Source organism: Chiloscyllium punctatum, chromosome 25 (assembly GCF_047496795.1).
Source record: "Chiloscyllium punctatum isolate Juve2018m chromosome 25, sChiPun1.3, whole genome shotgun sequence".
In the NCBI taxonomy this organism is placed as follows: Eukaryota; Metazoa; Chordata; class Chondrichthyes; order Orectolobiformes; family Hemiscylliidae; genus Chiloscyllium; species Chiloscyllium punctatum.
Window position 1 is genome coordinate 15,496,967 of NC_092763.1, and position 13,050 is coordinate 15,510,016.

At 40.4% G+C, this 13,050-nt stretch overlaps 1 protein-coding gene across 3 annotated transcripts in view; it reads left to right on the forward strand.

Annotated features, from left to right (window-relative positions):
• The window catches only part of LOC140495713 (probable G-protein coupled receptor 174), a 28,776-nt gene that overhangs the window by 10,912 nt on the left and 4,814 nt on the right, over window positions 1–13,050 (forward strand). For all 3 annotated transcript variants that reach the window (XM_072594733.1, XM_072594734.1, XM_072594735.1), the window contains exon 2: window positions 7,869–7,987. The gene's annotated coding sequence lies outside the window, so the exon portion shown is untranslated. The remainder of the gene's footprint in view (window positions 1–7,868; window positions 7,988–13,050) is intronic.

A 13,050-nucleotide genomic window follows, 5' to 3' on the forward strand; every position in this document is an offset into this window, starting at 1 on the left:
TGGGGTTATTTTCCTCACGGCAGAGAAGGTGAAGAGGAAATTTAATGGAGATGTTAAAAATCATGAAGAATTAGTAAGCATCAATTTAAGCTGATTGGCAAAAGGACTGATGGCGATGTGAACCTCTTTTTATGCAAAGAGTAAGTTAGGTTCGGTATCTGCTCCATTATAGAGTGGCGGGAAAAGATTCAACAATAGCATTTATAAATGAATTGGATAAACACTAAAAGAAAACAAATGGGATATGGGGATAAGATTGTAGCAGAGTGGAACATATACTGTTTATTAAAAGACGCAGCACTGTCTTAACATCCTGAATGACTTCCTTCTGTTTCCTGCTTTCGATAATTCTATGAGGGTTCAGTTGCCTAACTGTTTCTAGTCTAGCAATTTAATTTTGGTCCAGGCTTAAAAAACATGATTGTGACACCTCCTACTCCACCCCACCCCCATGTTCCCATAATTATGGTCATAAAAAAAAATTCAATTCAATTAAATCGTAGAGAAAAACAATTCTGATCCTTTCAAAAACATGATAATACAAACAGAAACTGAAGCTGCAGCTAAATGTTTATAGCAAAGAGAAAACATAAAGATCAGAAGGAGAGAAAGCTCAGTTGTAAGGAGCAATGTCTTATATAAAAGACAATTGAAGTTAGACAGATGTTACAAGTCTGGAGGTGGAGAGTAGGATCTACAGGGTACAGGGTAGCACAGACATCATTTGTTATTCTGGAGATTTTAAATCCAGTTTTCAATATATTAACTTGCAAAATGAGCTTGTGGGCAAGATGTAAGTGAAAGGTGACAAGACTTTTTTTTAATGACTGGGTCATGGAATCTTGTCAAACAGAAGGGAAATAACCTAAATCAATTCTGGAACCAGATTCAGTGCTAATTGGATATGTGGAGATTACCTGTTGCTTACAAACTTTCTAACTTTTTACCATGAAGCTGCCTCGAATCAGAGGAGAGATGAGATTTTTGTTTATGAAGTGAGATGATCTGCAGTGGTGGGAGCAGATTCAGTCATGACTTACAAAGGGAATTGGATAATTACTTGAAGAACAAAATTTTGCGGTGTCATGGAGAAAAGGTGGATGAATAGGATTAATTGGGGAAATTCTGCACAAAGAGCTGCCACCGGTTCCTTCTGTGCTATAAGATCCTGTCATTCCAATTATTCCAAGCAACGTATTTCATTTTTAAAACAACAATTTTGCGTTCATCATCATACCTCCGATTTCTAATTTGCAGATATTTAAGTACAACAAGTGATTACAACATGTCAGGCAAATAAAATGTTGCCATTTAGTGCACGGGAAATGTAATATTGAGAAAAAGGAAATAAAGCAAAGTGCTGTGGATGCTGAATGTCTGAAACAAAAACGGAAATTGCTGGAGAGACTCAGCAGGTCTGGCAGCATCTGTGGAGAGAAAGCTGACTTAATGTTTCAAGTCCAGTGATCTTTCTTCTCCCTAATCTTATATTAATATATGTTCTTATTATAGATACTGTCAGACCTGCTGAGTTTCTTCAGCAATTTCTGTTTTTGTATGAAAAAATAAAAGTTTTGCTTGTTGAGATCAAATCTGGAGTCCTGTGCGCAGTTTTGGTCTCCTTATTTAAGGAACAATGTAAATGCATTAAGCGTAGTTCAGAGAATGTTTACTATAGAAAATTAAAATGTTGGCGAGGAAGATACAGAGATACTTGCATCTAGACTGGAAGAGACTGAGGTTCACAAGGAAGAGGTATTAGAAATACTGCAGAGTGTGAAAATAGACAAGTCCCCTGGGCCGGATGGGATCTATCCTAGGATCCTCTAGGAAGCAAGGGAAGAGATTGCAGAGCCTTTGGCATTGATCTTCAAATCATCATTGTCTACAGGAATAGTGCCTGAGGACTAGAGGATAGCAAATGTGGTTCCCCTGTTCAAAAAGGGTAGTAGAGACAACCCTGGTAATTACAGACCAGTGAGTCTCACTTCAGTTGTTGGTAAAGTGTTGGAAAAGGTTATAAGAGATAGGATTTATAACCATCTAGAAAAGAATAATCTGATCAGGGACAGTCAGCATGGTTTTGTGAAGGGTAGGTCGTGCCTAACGAATCTTATTGAGATTTTTGACAAAGTGACCTAACAAGTAGATGAGAGTAAACTGGTTGATGTGGTGTATATGGATTTCAGCAAGGTGTTTGATAAGGTACCCCACAGTAGGCTATTATACAAAATGCGGAGAAATGGGATTGTGGGAGACATAGAAGTTTGGATCAGTAATTGGCTTTCTGAAAGAAAACAGAGGGTTGTAGTTGGTGGAACATGTTCATCTTGGTGTCCAGTTACAGCGGCGTACCACAAGGGTCGGTGTTGGGTCCACTGCTGTTCGTCATTTTTATAAATGACCTGGATGAGGGCGTAGAAGGGTGGGTTAGTAAATTTGCAGATGACACTAAGGTCGGTGGAGTTGTGGATAGTGACGAAGGATGTAGTAGGTTGCAGAGAGACTTAGATAGGATGCAGAGCTGGGCTGACAGGTGGCAAATGGAGTTTAATGTGGACAAGTGTGGGGTGATACGCTTGGGCGAAGTAATCGGAATGCAAAGTACTGGGCTAATGGTAGGATTCTTGGGAGTGCAGATGAGCAGTGAGATCTCGGTGTCCATGTACACAGATCCCTGAAAGTTTCTACTCAGATTGACAGGGTTGTTAAGAAGGCATACAGTGTTTTGGCCTTTATTAATAGAGGGATTGAGTTCCGGAACCAGGAGGTTATGCTGCAGCTGTACAAAGCTCTGGTACTGCCACACTTGGAGTATTGTGTACAGTTCTGGTCACCGCATTATAAGAAGGATGTGGAAGCTTTGGAAAGAGTGCAGAGGAGATTTACTAGGATGGTATGGAAGGAATGTCTTCCGAGGAAAGGCTGAGGGCCTTGAGGCTGTTCTCGATAGAGAGAAGAAGGTTGAGAGGTGACCTAATAGAGACATACAAGATAATCAGAAGGTTAGATAGGGTGGACAGGGAGAGCCTTTATCCAAGTATGGGGATGGCAAACACGAGGGGACACAACTTTAAAGTGAGGGGAGATAGGTATAAGACAGATGTCAGAGGTAGTTTCTTTACTCAGAGCAGTAAGGGTATGGAATGCTTTGCCTGCATCGGTAGTAGATTTGCCAAGTTTAAGTGCATTTAAGTCGTCATTGGACAGGCAAATGGACGTACATGGAATAATGTAGGTGGGATGGGCTTCAGATTCGTATGACAGGGTGGCGCAACATCGAGGGCCAAAGGGCCTGTACTGCGCTGTTATGTTCTATGTTCTATAATGTTTAGTCAATGGATGCCTGCAGTAGGATGGTGGGAGGCTAGCTTTGTTTGGGCTGGGCTTGCATCCATTGAAGTTTAAAAGCATGAGAGGTGATCTTATTGAAACATTTAACATCCTGAAGGCACTCGCAGTGCAAAATGAGAAACTAGAACCATGGGATATAGTGTCAAAGTAAGGAGATACTCAGTTAAAACTGAGACAAAGAGAGTTATTTTCTCTCTAAGATTTGTGAGTCTTTGGAACTGTCTCTGCCTTTGAGAGCAATGGAGACAGGGTCGCCAAGTGTGTTTAAGGCAGAAGTAAACTGATTCTTGTCTAACAAGGGAGTCAAAGGCTATTGGGGATAGGATAGGAAAGTGGGTTGAGACTGTATTCAGATCTGCCACGATCTAATTAAATCGCGAAGCTAGCTCAAGGAATTAAATGGCCACTCCTGCTCCTAATTTGAATGTTCATCTGTTGAATTACTTAGGAATTCTTACTTCTAAATAAAGATTTGAACTAAGAATGCAGGCGTATATCTTAAAGCTAAGCTATCTTTTGCATCGTTAAAGTCCGAATTCTTAAGTTTTGATGGTTAAGTCTGTATCTCTGCACATATCATCAACTACATTTGTAGAGTCAAAATGCAAGTATGTCTTTTTATAGTGTTATCAATGTGTGGAATTGATAACTGTACAGATATAATACAGGATGGTAGTTGATGTTCAATGATTTATATTTGATAACTCGAAAAGAAATGGTGCAGAAAATACCTTGTCGCATTCTGAAAAGTATAATGGATCTCTAGTTTTAATGGTAAAATGCAAAATATGAACATCCTGTCTTTGCAAAATGCTTAAGGCCAAAGTTCTGCTTTTTGCAAGGATTGGTTTGTAAATTGCAGTATGTGTATTTTAAGTGAAATGCTGGCAGTAATGTTGTGACATAGTTGTGGGTGCAGCCATTTAGACAATGGGACTAGTCACATTTTGGCTCAAGTTGTGATGCGTGCAGTTTTATTTATCTGAAAGCACAGGCTGACCCCTGTAAAAATCATATAGTGCTGAATCTACGAGAATAGCCATTAAGAGACAACAGAATTTTGCATAATAGACTCAGTTCCTTGAAGGGTGGGAAGCCTCCAGTTCATTTTTTTAAAAAAAAGCAAACAAGCAAACCAACTTTGATTTAAGTCATGAAATGGTTGGAGTCTTAGCACTATAACATGGTGCACATTACTACAAAAATCTATTTTTCTCATTTAGTGTAGAAGAGGCAAGCAACACAGATATAAGTTATTGAATATTAGTCTGTTTGTTATAATTTCCATCTCTCCTAACCTCCTTTTGTCACTGACATTTTCCCATAGGATGTGCGTGAATTGGATAAACAAATAAACACTGCGTTTGCACTTACGCATCACAGTTCGCTTGCTTGGTACCTGCATTGATTTCCTGTGGAATAATTTGCCATGCATTTCCCCACTAATTTATAGATAGAGCTCATGTGTAATGACGTAAAATCATCTGACTGCTTTTAACAGCAGAATTTATGACAGTTGCAAACTAGGGGAAGAGAAAAATAGTCTTTTATGAGAGCAGGGTAAGGTTATAATTTTTGTCACTTTGCTACTGCTTATTGAACAGGTCTACAAATATACATCTTAATTATAATGACTTTATCTGCTAATATACATACTTAATATAATGAATTTATCTGTTAATATATATGTTAAATATAATGAATTTATCTGATAATGTACATATGAAGATTGAAAAATCCAGTTTTATTTTTTCTGAAATAAGATGCAGGTGCAGAAGTAGGCTATTCAGTCCATTGAGTTTGCTCTGCTGTTCAATGAGATACTGGCTGATCTGATAGTCCTCAACTCCACTTTCTTGCCTTTTCACCATTAATTCTGTTACTGATTAAAAGTCTGTCAATCTCAGCCTTGTATATACCTAATGAGCCTAATGAAGGCTTTTGAAATTGTGACTGGTCTGACAAGGTGGATTTAGAGAAACTGTTTTAACTTATAATTCTGCCCAGAAGCATTTAGATAAAATGTAAGATAACTACTAACAGGTTGAATAAATTATTTCAGAAGGCATTTATTTAATGGCAAGAGCAGTTAAAAAGCAGGACAGGTGTTGTCAGGGCTCAGGATAGAGGGGTGCACGTGTGTTCATCACATGGGTGTGTTCTCTGGGATTGTGGGGAATGGGCTTATTGGTCATGTAGCAGCACTCCAAACACATGGGAGGGGAGGGGGAACTTGCCTGCAAATATCAGGGCAAAATACAATAATGAGGATACATCAGTGAAGTGGACAGAAGTATTTGTTGCTAATAGGTTCATGACTAAAAAAAGGCCGGATAAGTGGGTGAGAGTGGCTCAGTTTGACAGGCTGGGATGAGATGTGGGGAAGGGCAAGCTGCAGTGGAGCGTAGGGGTAACTGACAAACAGAGAGGGAGGCTATTGCAGTGGATGGAGGGGGGGGGGGGGTGGCAATTGAAAGATGTGGGGAAGACTGCAGCAGTCAGCTGGACAAATTGGATGGGGGAAGCTGTAGGGATTGGGTGGGACACTTGAGAAATAGAGTGGATCTGCAGGGATTGGTGCAGGAGGTGAGGGGGGAGGACTGTCAGAATCTGGAAAGGGCAAGAGAAAATGGGGGGGTGGGGTGGGGAGGACCTGCAGGAGTTGGTGTGGGGAAGCAAGAGAGGAAGATAGCTGTAGTGGTCAGGGTGGGGGGGAATGAGACAGGGAGACTGCAGGGGGTAAGGGTTAAGAGAGAGGGATGGGGAATGTTGCAAGGATGGGGGCAGTTGAGAGAGAGAGAGAGGGTGTGGATTCAAGGTGGGTGAGAGAGGGAGGTTGCTAATATGTAGAAAATGAGATTACACAGTTAGAAAGGGAGGCTGCAAGACTATGGATAGAGAGGGAGGTTTCTAAGGGCTGAGGGAAAGGGAGGCTACAAGGCAAGGAATGGAACCAAGAGGGGATGTAGGAGAGGGGAGGAAGTGGCAAGGGGACAGGGGAGTGAAAGGGGGTTGCAAGGGTAGGGCATAAGGAGAGGAAGACTGTAAAAGAGAGTGAATAATTTTAACTCTGTCACCAAAGGAATACGCAGCTAACTAGGTGTTGGAAAAGTTGGAAATTAATAATGTTATGAATATGGCATGTCTCGATAAGGATGTATATTTCCAATAGCTGCAAAATGAATGGTAGGGAGTTCTATCAGATACTATTGTAATGCTCATAGTGTCAATTCTTCAATTTAAATCTGGGATACAGTGAACAGAGTAGTAATTGCTTGGCTAAACCTTTTTCAAGTGTTGGACATATATGATAGAGACATATGAACTGTGACCTCACCAGTCTGCAGGAGATGTGCTGAGCGTGATGTATTTTTGTCTGTAGAAGTATGTCCAGTACTTTGAAAAAACACCTTTGTTGCTTAGTCTTGTGCCATTATGCATACTGTGGGCTACAAGAAATTAATGCTTTCATTTTGTGCTGTAACTTTAAACTTAATGGCCTGTTGGTGATTATTGAGGGTATGAACAAATTCTTCTAATTCTGCTTCTGTGTGAATCCAAATACCCTATGTACCAACATGCAAACACAAGGTGTTCTTATATACCTGCATTGATTAATAAATGAGTTAATAAAAATGAAATAGTAGCCTCAAAATCAATGGATATCTCTCAAGAGAACTGCAAGGGGTTGACCACTATTCCAATACTGGCCGAATACTCCAGTAGGCTGAATTGCCTACTCCAACTCTCAATTTCAATGTTCCTAATAACAAAGGTTGAAGGGAGAGCTTCAAGGTTGGTGTGAGGGGTGGAAATGATGAGCCAAGGTCAGTGACATTTCTCCCTGGCCCTGCATGGTTTGGCTGAAGCAGGTAGCATTGATTCATTTAAGAAGAGAATTGATGTAAGAAAAGATGGGAAGGAGTTAGAGGGAGTCAGTGCAAGTTGGGAAGAGGTGATTAGCATCAGAGGAACAAGTTGAGCAGAATCACTCAGATGGATCAGCCAAATGGACTGTTACTATAAATGCCTTAACCATGTTATCTGTGTGCAAGAAGGCAATTGTTGTAAAATAAGATGCCATGCAGATTCATCCCTAGATATATGCTTGCCATCAAATACAATGAAAATGTGACTGCCCTGGTGACAAATTTAGGTTTAGACTTAGACTTTATTGTCACGTCTTCAAGTACAAAAGCACAGGGGTACTGTGAAAAGTTTTCAATTTTGCCACACACAGCGCCATCTTAGGTACAAGTACCTAGATACAAAATCTTAAGAATAAGGTAGAAAGGAATACGGAACAAAGTTAAAAGTTAACCATTACAATCACTCTTAGATTAGTATAAAAAAAGGAAATAAAGTTAACTGTTAAACATTACAGTCCTTCTCAGTATTAAGTTGAAAAGTAAAGAAAGCAAAGCAGTATAAAGTGAAATGATAGGACTGTAGCTGAATGACACAGTTTTGCTCATATTTAACTAACACATTTCTCTTTTCTGACATTCCCATAGATATCCTAGAGGTGATAGCACGGAAGAACACTGTAAAATTAAATCCATGGTCTTGATGACTAAGAAGTAACATGAGTCAACAATGAACGTCAGGGTCAACAAAACCAAATCAATACTAAGTAAGTTTTATTGATAATTGGAATTTCCTGACTGTGATTCACCAATGTTTCTATAGTTAATGAAAATAAACATGCAGTGATATCATTCTTGTTTTTTTTAACATATGGATCATAACTGCCATAACAGTTTTGTCTTGAATTTGAGAAAGGAAATGTTGGTGAATTGGCCAAAATTAGTTCCTTGCAAATTACTCATATCAAATGTAAATGATGTCTGAACCTCAGTAACCCATTATAGTAGAAGGGAATTTCCCCAGCCCTCTCCACCAAAAATGGAAAGTGTATAAAATCAAGAGTGCTCAATTTTAGATGCTGGTGTGATAGTCAAAGAGCCAGCATTTATTTTGTGAATGTCTCTGGAAAGCCCGCCATTTGCTGTCCATCCCCAATTGCCCTTTCGGTCAAGAATATGCCACAATGCTGAGAGCCTGCAACCACATGTAGAGTCTTATCGCATGAAAAAAGGTCCTTCAGCCCATTGTGTCTGCACCAGTCATCAAGCATCTATCTATTCTAATCCAATTTTCCAGCATGTGGCCTGTAGCCTTGTTTGCAGCTGCAGTCCAAATGTTCATTAGTCCATTAGATATAGGGGCAGAATTAGACTATTCCGTTGCATTGAGTCTGCACCATCCAATCATGGCTGATGTGCTCCTCAACCCAATTTTCATGCCTTTCCCCCTTAATCGTTTAACCCATTACCAATTAAAAATCTGTCTAACTCCTCCTTAATTTATTCACTGTCCTAGCATCCACCACACAGATTCACAACTCTTTGGAAGAAATAGTCTCTCCTCAACTCTGTTTTAAATTTGCTACCCCCTATCAATAGACAATAGACAATCGGTGCAGGAGTAGGCCATTCTGCCCTTCGAGCCTGCACCACCATTCATTATGATCATGGCTGATCATCTTCAATCAGTATCCTGTTCCTGCCTTCTCTTCATAACCTTGATTCCACTATCCTTGAGAGCTCTATCCAACTCTTTGTTAAACAAATCCAGAGACTAAGCCTCCACTGCCTTCTGGGGCAGAGCATTCCACACACCCACCACTCTCTGGGTGAAGAAGTTTCTCCGCATCTCTGTCCTAAATGGCCTACCCCTTATTTTTAAGCTGTGTCCTCTGGTTCGGCACTCACCCATCAGCGGAAACATGTTTCCAGACTCCAGAGTGTCCAATCCTTAAAGAATCTTATACGTCTCAATCAGATCCCCTCTCAGTCTTCTAAACTCAAGGGTATACAAGCCTAGTCGCTCCAGTCTTTCAGTGTAAGGTGATCCCGCCATTCCAGGAATTGACCTCGTGAACCTACGCTGCACTCCCTCAATAGCCAGAATTGTCTTTCCTCAGATTTGGAGACCAGAACTGCACACAATACTCCAGGTGTGGTCTCACCAGGGCCCTGTACAGCTGTAGAAGAACCTCTTTGCTTCTATACTCAATCCCTCTTGTTATGAAGTCCAGCATGCTACTAGCTTTCTTCACTACCTTCGGTACCTGCATGCTTACCTTCATTGACTGGTGTACAAGAACACCCAGATCTCTCTGTACTCCCCCTTTACCTAACTTGACTCCATTTAGGTAGTAATCTGCCTTCCTGTTCTTGCCACCAAAGTGGAGAACCATACATTTATCCACATTAAATTGCATCTGCCATTCATCTGACCATTCACCTAACCTGTCCAGGTCACCCTGTAATCTCCTAACATCCTCCTCACATTTCACCATCCCACCCAGCTTTGTATCATCAGCAAACTTGCTAATGTTACTATTAATACCATCTTCTATATCATTAATATATATTGTAAAAAGCTGTGGTCCCAGCACTGATCCCTGCGGTACTCCACTGGTCACCATCTGCCATTCCGAAATGGAGCCGTTTATCACTACCAATTTTCAATCCAAGTCAGTACTTTGCCCCCAATACCATGTGCCTTAATTTTTCTCACTAACCTCCTATGTGGGACTTTATCAAAGGCTTTCTGAAAGTCCAGGTACACTACATCCACTGGATCTCCCTTGTCCATCTTCAGAGTTATCCTAAGACTATGACCTCTCATCCTAGAATACCCCACAGTAGGACACATCCATGTCTATTTTATTCACACCTCTTATCATCTTGAATACCTCAATTGATCTCACCTGATTCTTCTAAATTCCAGAGACCATCGGCCTAAATTGTTCAAACTTTCTTCAAACAACAAACCCCTCATCTCTGGGATCAATCTAGTGAACCTGCTTTGAACTGCCTCCAATGCCACTACATCTTTCCTCAAATAAGGGGACCAAAACTGTGCACAATACTCAAGCTACAGTCTCACCAATGCCTTGTATAGTTGCAAAAATACATCCTTACCTTTTACATTCTATTCCTTTAGCTTTGAAAGCCAACCTTCCATTCACTTGCTTTATTATCTGCTGTACCTGCATGCTAGTTTTCCGTGACTCATGAATGAGGACACCAGATCCCTCTGGACTGGAGCACCCCAAAGTCTCTCCCCTTTCAGATGTTAGGTCACCTTCCCATTTATTTCGACCAAGTTTTTTTCGTCCTTACACTTACCCATGTTAAACTCCATCTGCTAACTTGTCTTTATCCAATTGTAAGGTTCTTATTTCGTCATTGAAATTTACCATCCCACCTATTTTTATGTCATCCACAAATTTGACCATAAAGCCTTCTATTTCTGTATCCAAGTCTATAATGTCGGTTGTAAATAGCTGGAATTCAAGGACCGAACCCTGTGGCACCCCATTAGATACTTCTTGCCATCCAGAAAAGAAACCATTTATCCCAACTCTTCTGTCCATCAGCCAGCCAGTTACTCAAGCTAATAAATTAACCCTAATCACATATGAAACAACCTTGTGAATTAACCTTTTGCGCTGCACCTTGTCAAATGCCTTCCAGAAGTCCAGATATATTACATTTACAGCTTCCCCATTACCCAATTTGCTTGCTACATCTTCAGAGACGTAGCAAATTAATTAAACATGATTTGCCCTTCATAAAACCATGCTGACTCAGATGGATAGCATTTCGACTTTCTAAATGTCCTGATATTGCTTCCTTGATAATTGATTCTAACACTTTCCCAACAACAAATGTTAAACTATCATGTTTGTAATTTCCCACATATTGCCTCCCTCCCTTCTTGAATAAGGGCTTTACATTAGCGTTTTTCCAATCCACCAGAACCTTTCCCATATCGAGGGAGTTTTGCAATATTGTAACCAATAGATCTACTTTTTCTGCTGCCTGCCACTTTCTTTAATACCCTAGGATGTCTGCCCTCAATCCTAATAGTCTGCAGAGTACCTTTTCTCTATCGATGTTGATTGTTCGAAGTTCTACCCTTTCTAATAGGAATGGTATTGTTGTCCTCCACTGTGAAAACTGAGGCAAAGTATTGATTTAGCATCTCTGCCATCTCAGTGTTCCTCACTATTAACTCTCCAGTTTCATCTTCCTAGGAACTAATATTTACCTTTGTGACTTGCTTCCTTTGTATATATCTATAGAAGCTTTTGCTATCCTTTTTGATATTTTGTCAGTTTTTTCGTAATTTACCCTAGCTTTATTATTAATTTTTTATTATCCTTTTGTTTACCTTTGAAAGTTTCCCAATCTTCCAGCCTGCCACTGGCCTTTGCAATATGATTTACCTTAGTTTTTGACTTTATATTGTTCTTGACCTCCTTGTTGAGCCTGGATATTTGTTTTACTCCCCCTTACCATCTTTCTTCTTCACTGGGATATATTTTAGTTGTGAGGAGTTAAGTAGCTCCTTAAACAACTGCCACTGCTCATCTGCTGTCTTACCTTTCAGCCCTCCTGCCCAATCTACTGGGGCCAAATCTTTCCTCATGCCTACATAATTTCCTTTGTTTAATTCCAAAATACTACTGTGGGACTGCACCCTCCCACCCTCAAACTGAATTTTGAATACTATCATATTATGGTCACTATTCCCTTGAGGATCCTTGACTATGATGCCATCAATTAATCTCTCCTCAATAGACAGTACCAAATCCAGAGTAGTCTGCTCCCTGAATGGTTGGTTCCACAACACACTGCTGCAAGATATAATTTCTAATACATTCAATGAACTCTGTCTCCAGGCTACCCTTGCCAATTTGATTCTTCCAATCTGTGTGCATGTTAAAATCACCCACGATTAGCGAGTTTTGAGACTACATTAAAGACATTGCAGAAATGACTGCCAGACTACTCAGACCCTTTGGCATCATGGTAGCCCACAAACCCACCAACACATTAAAGCAGCAGCTAATGAACTTGAAAGACCTTATACAGACAAAAAGTAAAACTAATGTCATTTACAAAATACAATGCAAGGACTGTAACAAATACTACATTGGACAAACAGGCAGAAAACTAGCCACCAGGATACATGAGCATCAACCAGCCACAAAGTGACATGACCCACTCACTAGTATCCTCACATACGGATGAGGAAGGACACCACTTCAATGAGGACAACACATCCATCCTAGGACAAGCCAAACAAAGACATGCACGCGAATTCCTAGAAGCATGGCATTCCAACCGAACTTTATCAACAAACACATCGAGTTAGACCCCATCTACCACCTCCTGAAAAAAGGAACAGGAAGTGACGTCACCACAGGAAAATGACATCACCAACCCAAAGAAACCCAAATATATAAATAGAAAGCAGGGATTTTCAGCAGTGCTTTGCTGAGGCCCACTGAAGATGTTACCTAGTAGGGTGACGAAAAGTCTAGAAGTGAACCTTCAAGCTCAGCAAGCAAACCTACATCCCATCACCCACGGTTATTGACATACCTTTCTTATAAGCCTCTAATATTTCCTGGTTTCATCTTAAACATTCCTGCCTGTTAGGAATTGAATTTCAGAGACCCACTATCTTCTCAGTGAAAAGATTTATCCTCGAAACCTCCTGTTCCTAGCTTAAATCCACACCTCGTGATTATTGACGCCTGTACAAGGGGAAAACATTTCTCCCTATCTACCCTATATTTGCCCTTCATAACTTTTTACACCCCATAGAGGTCCC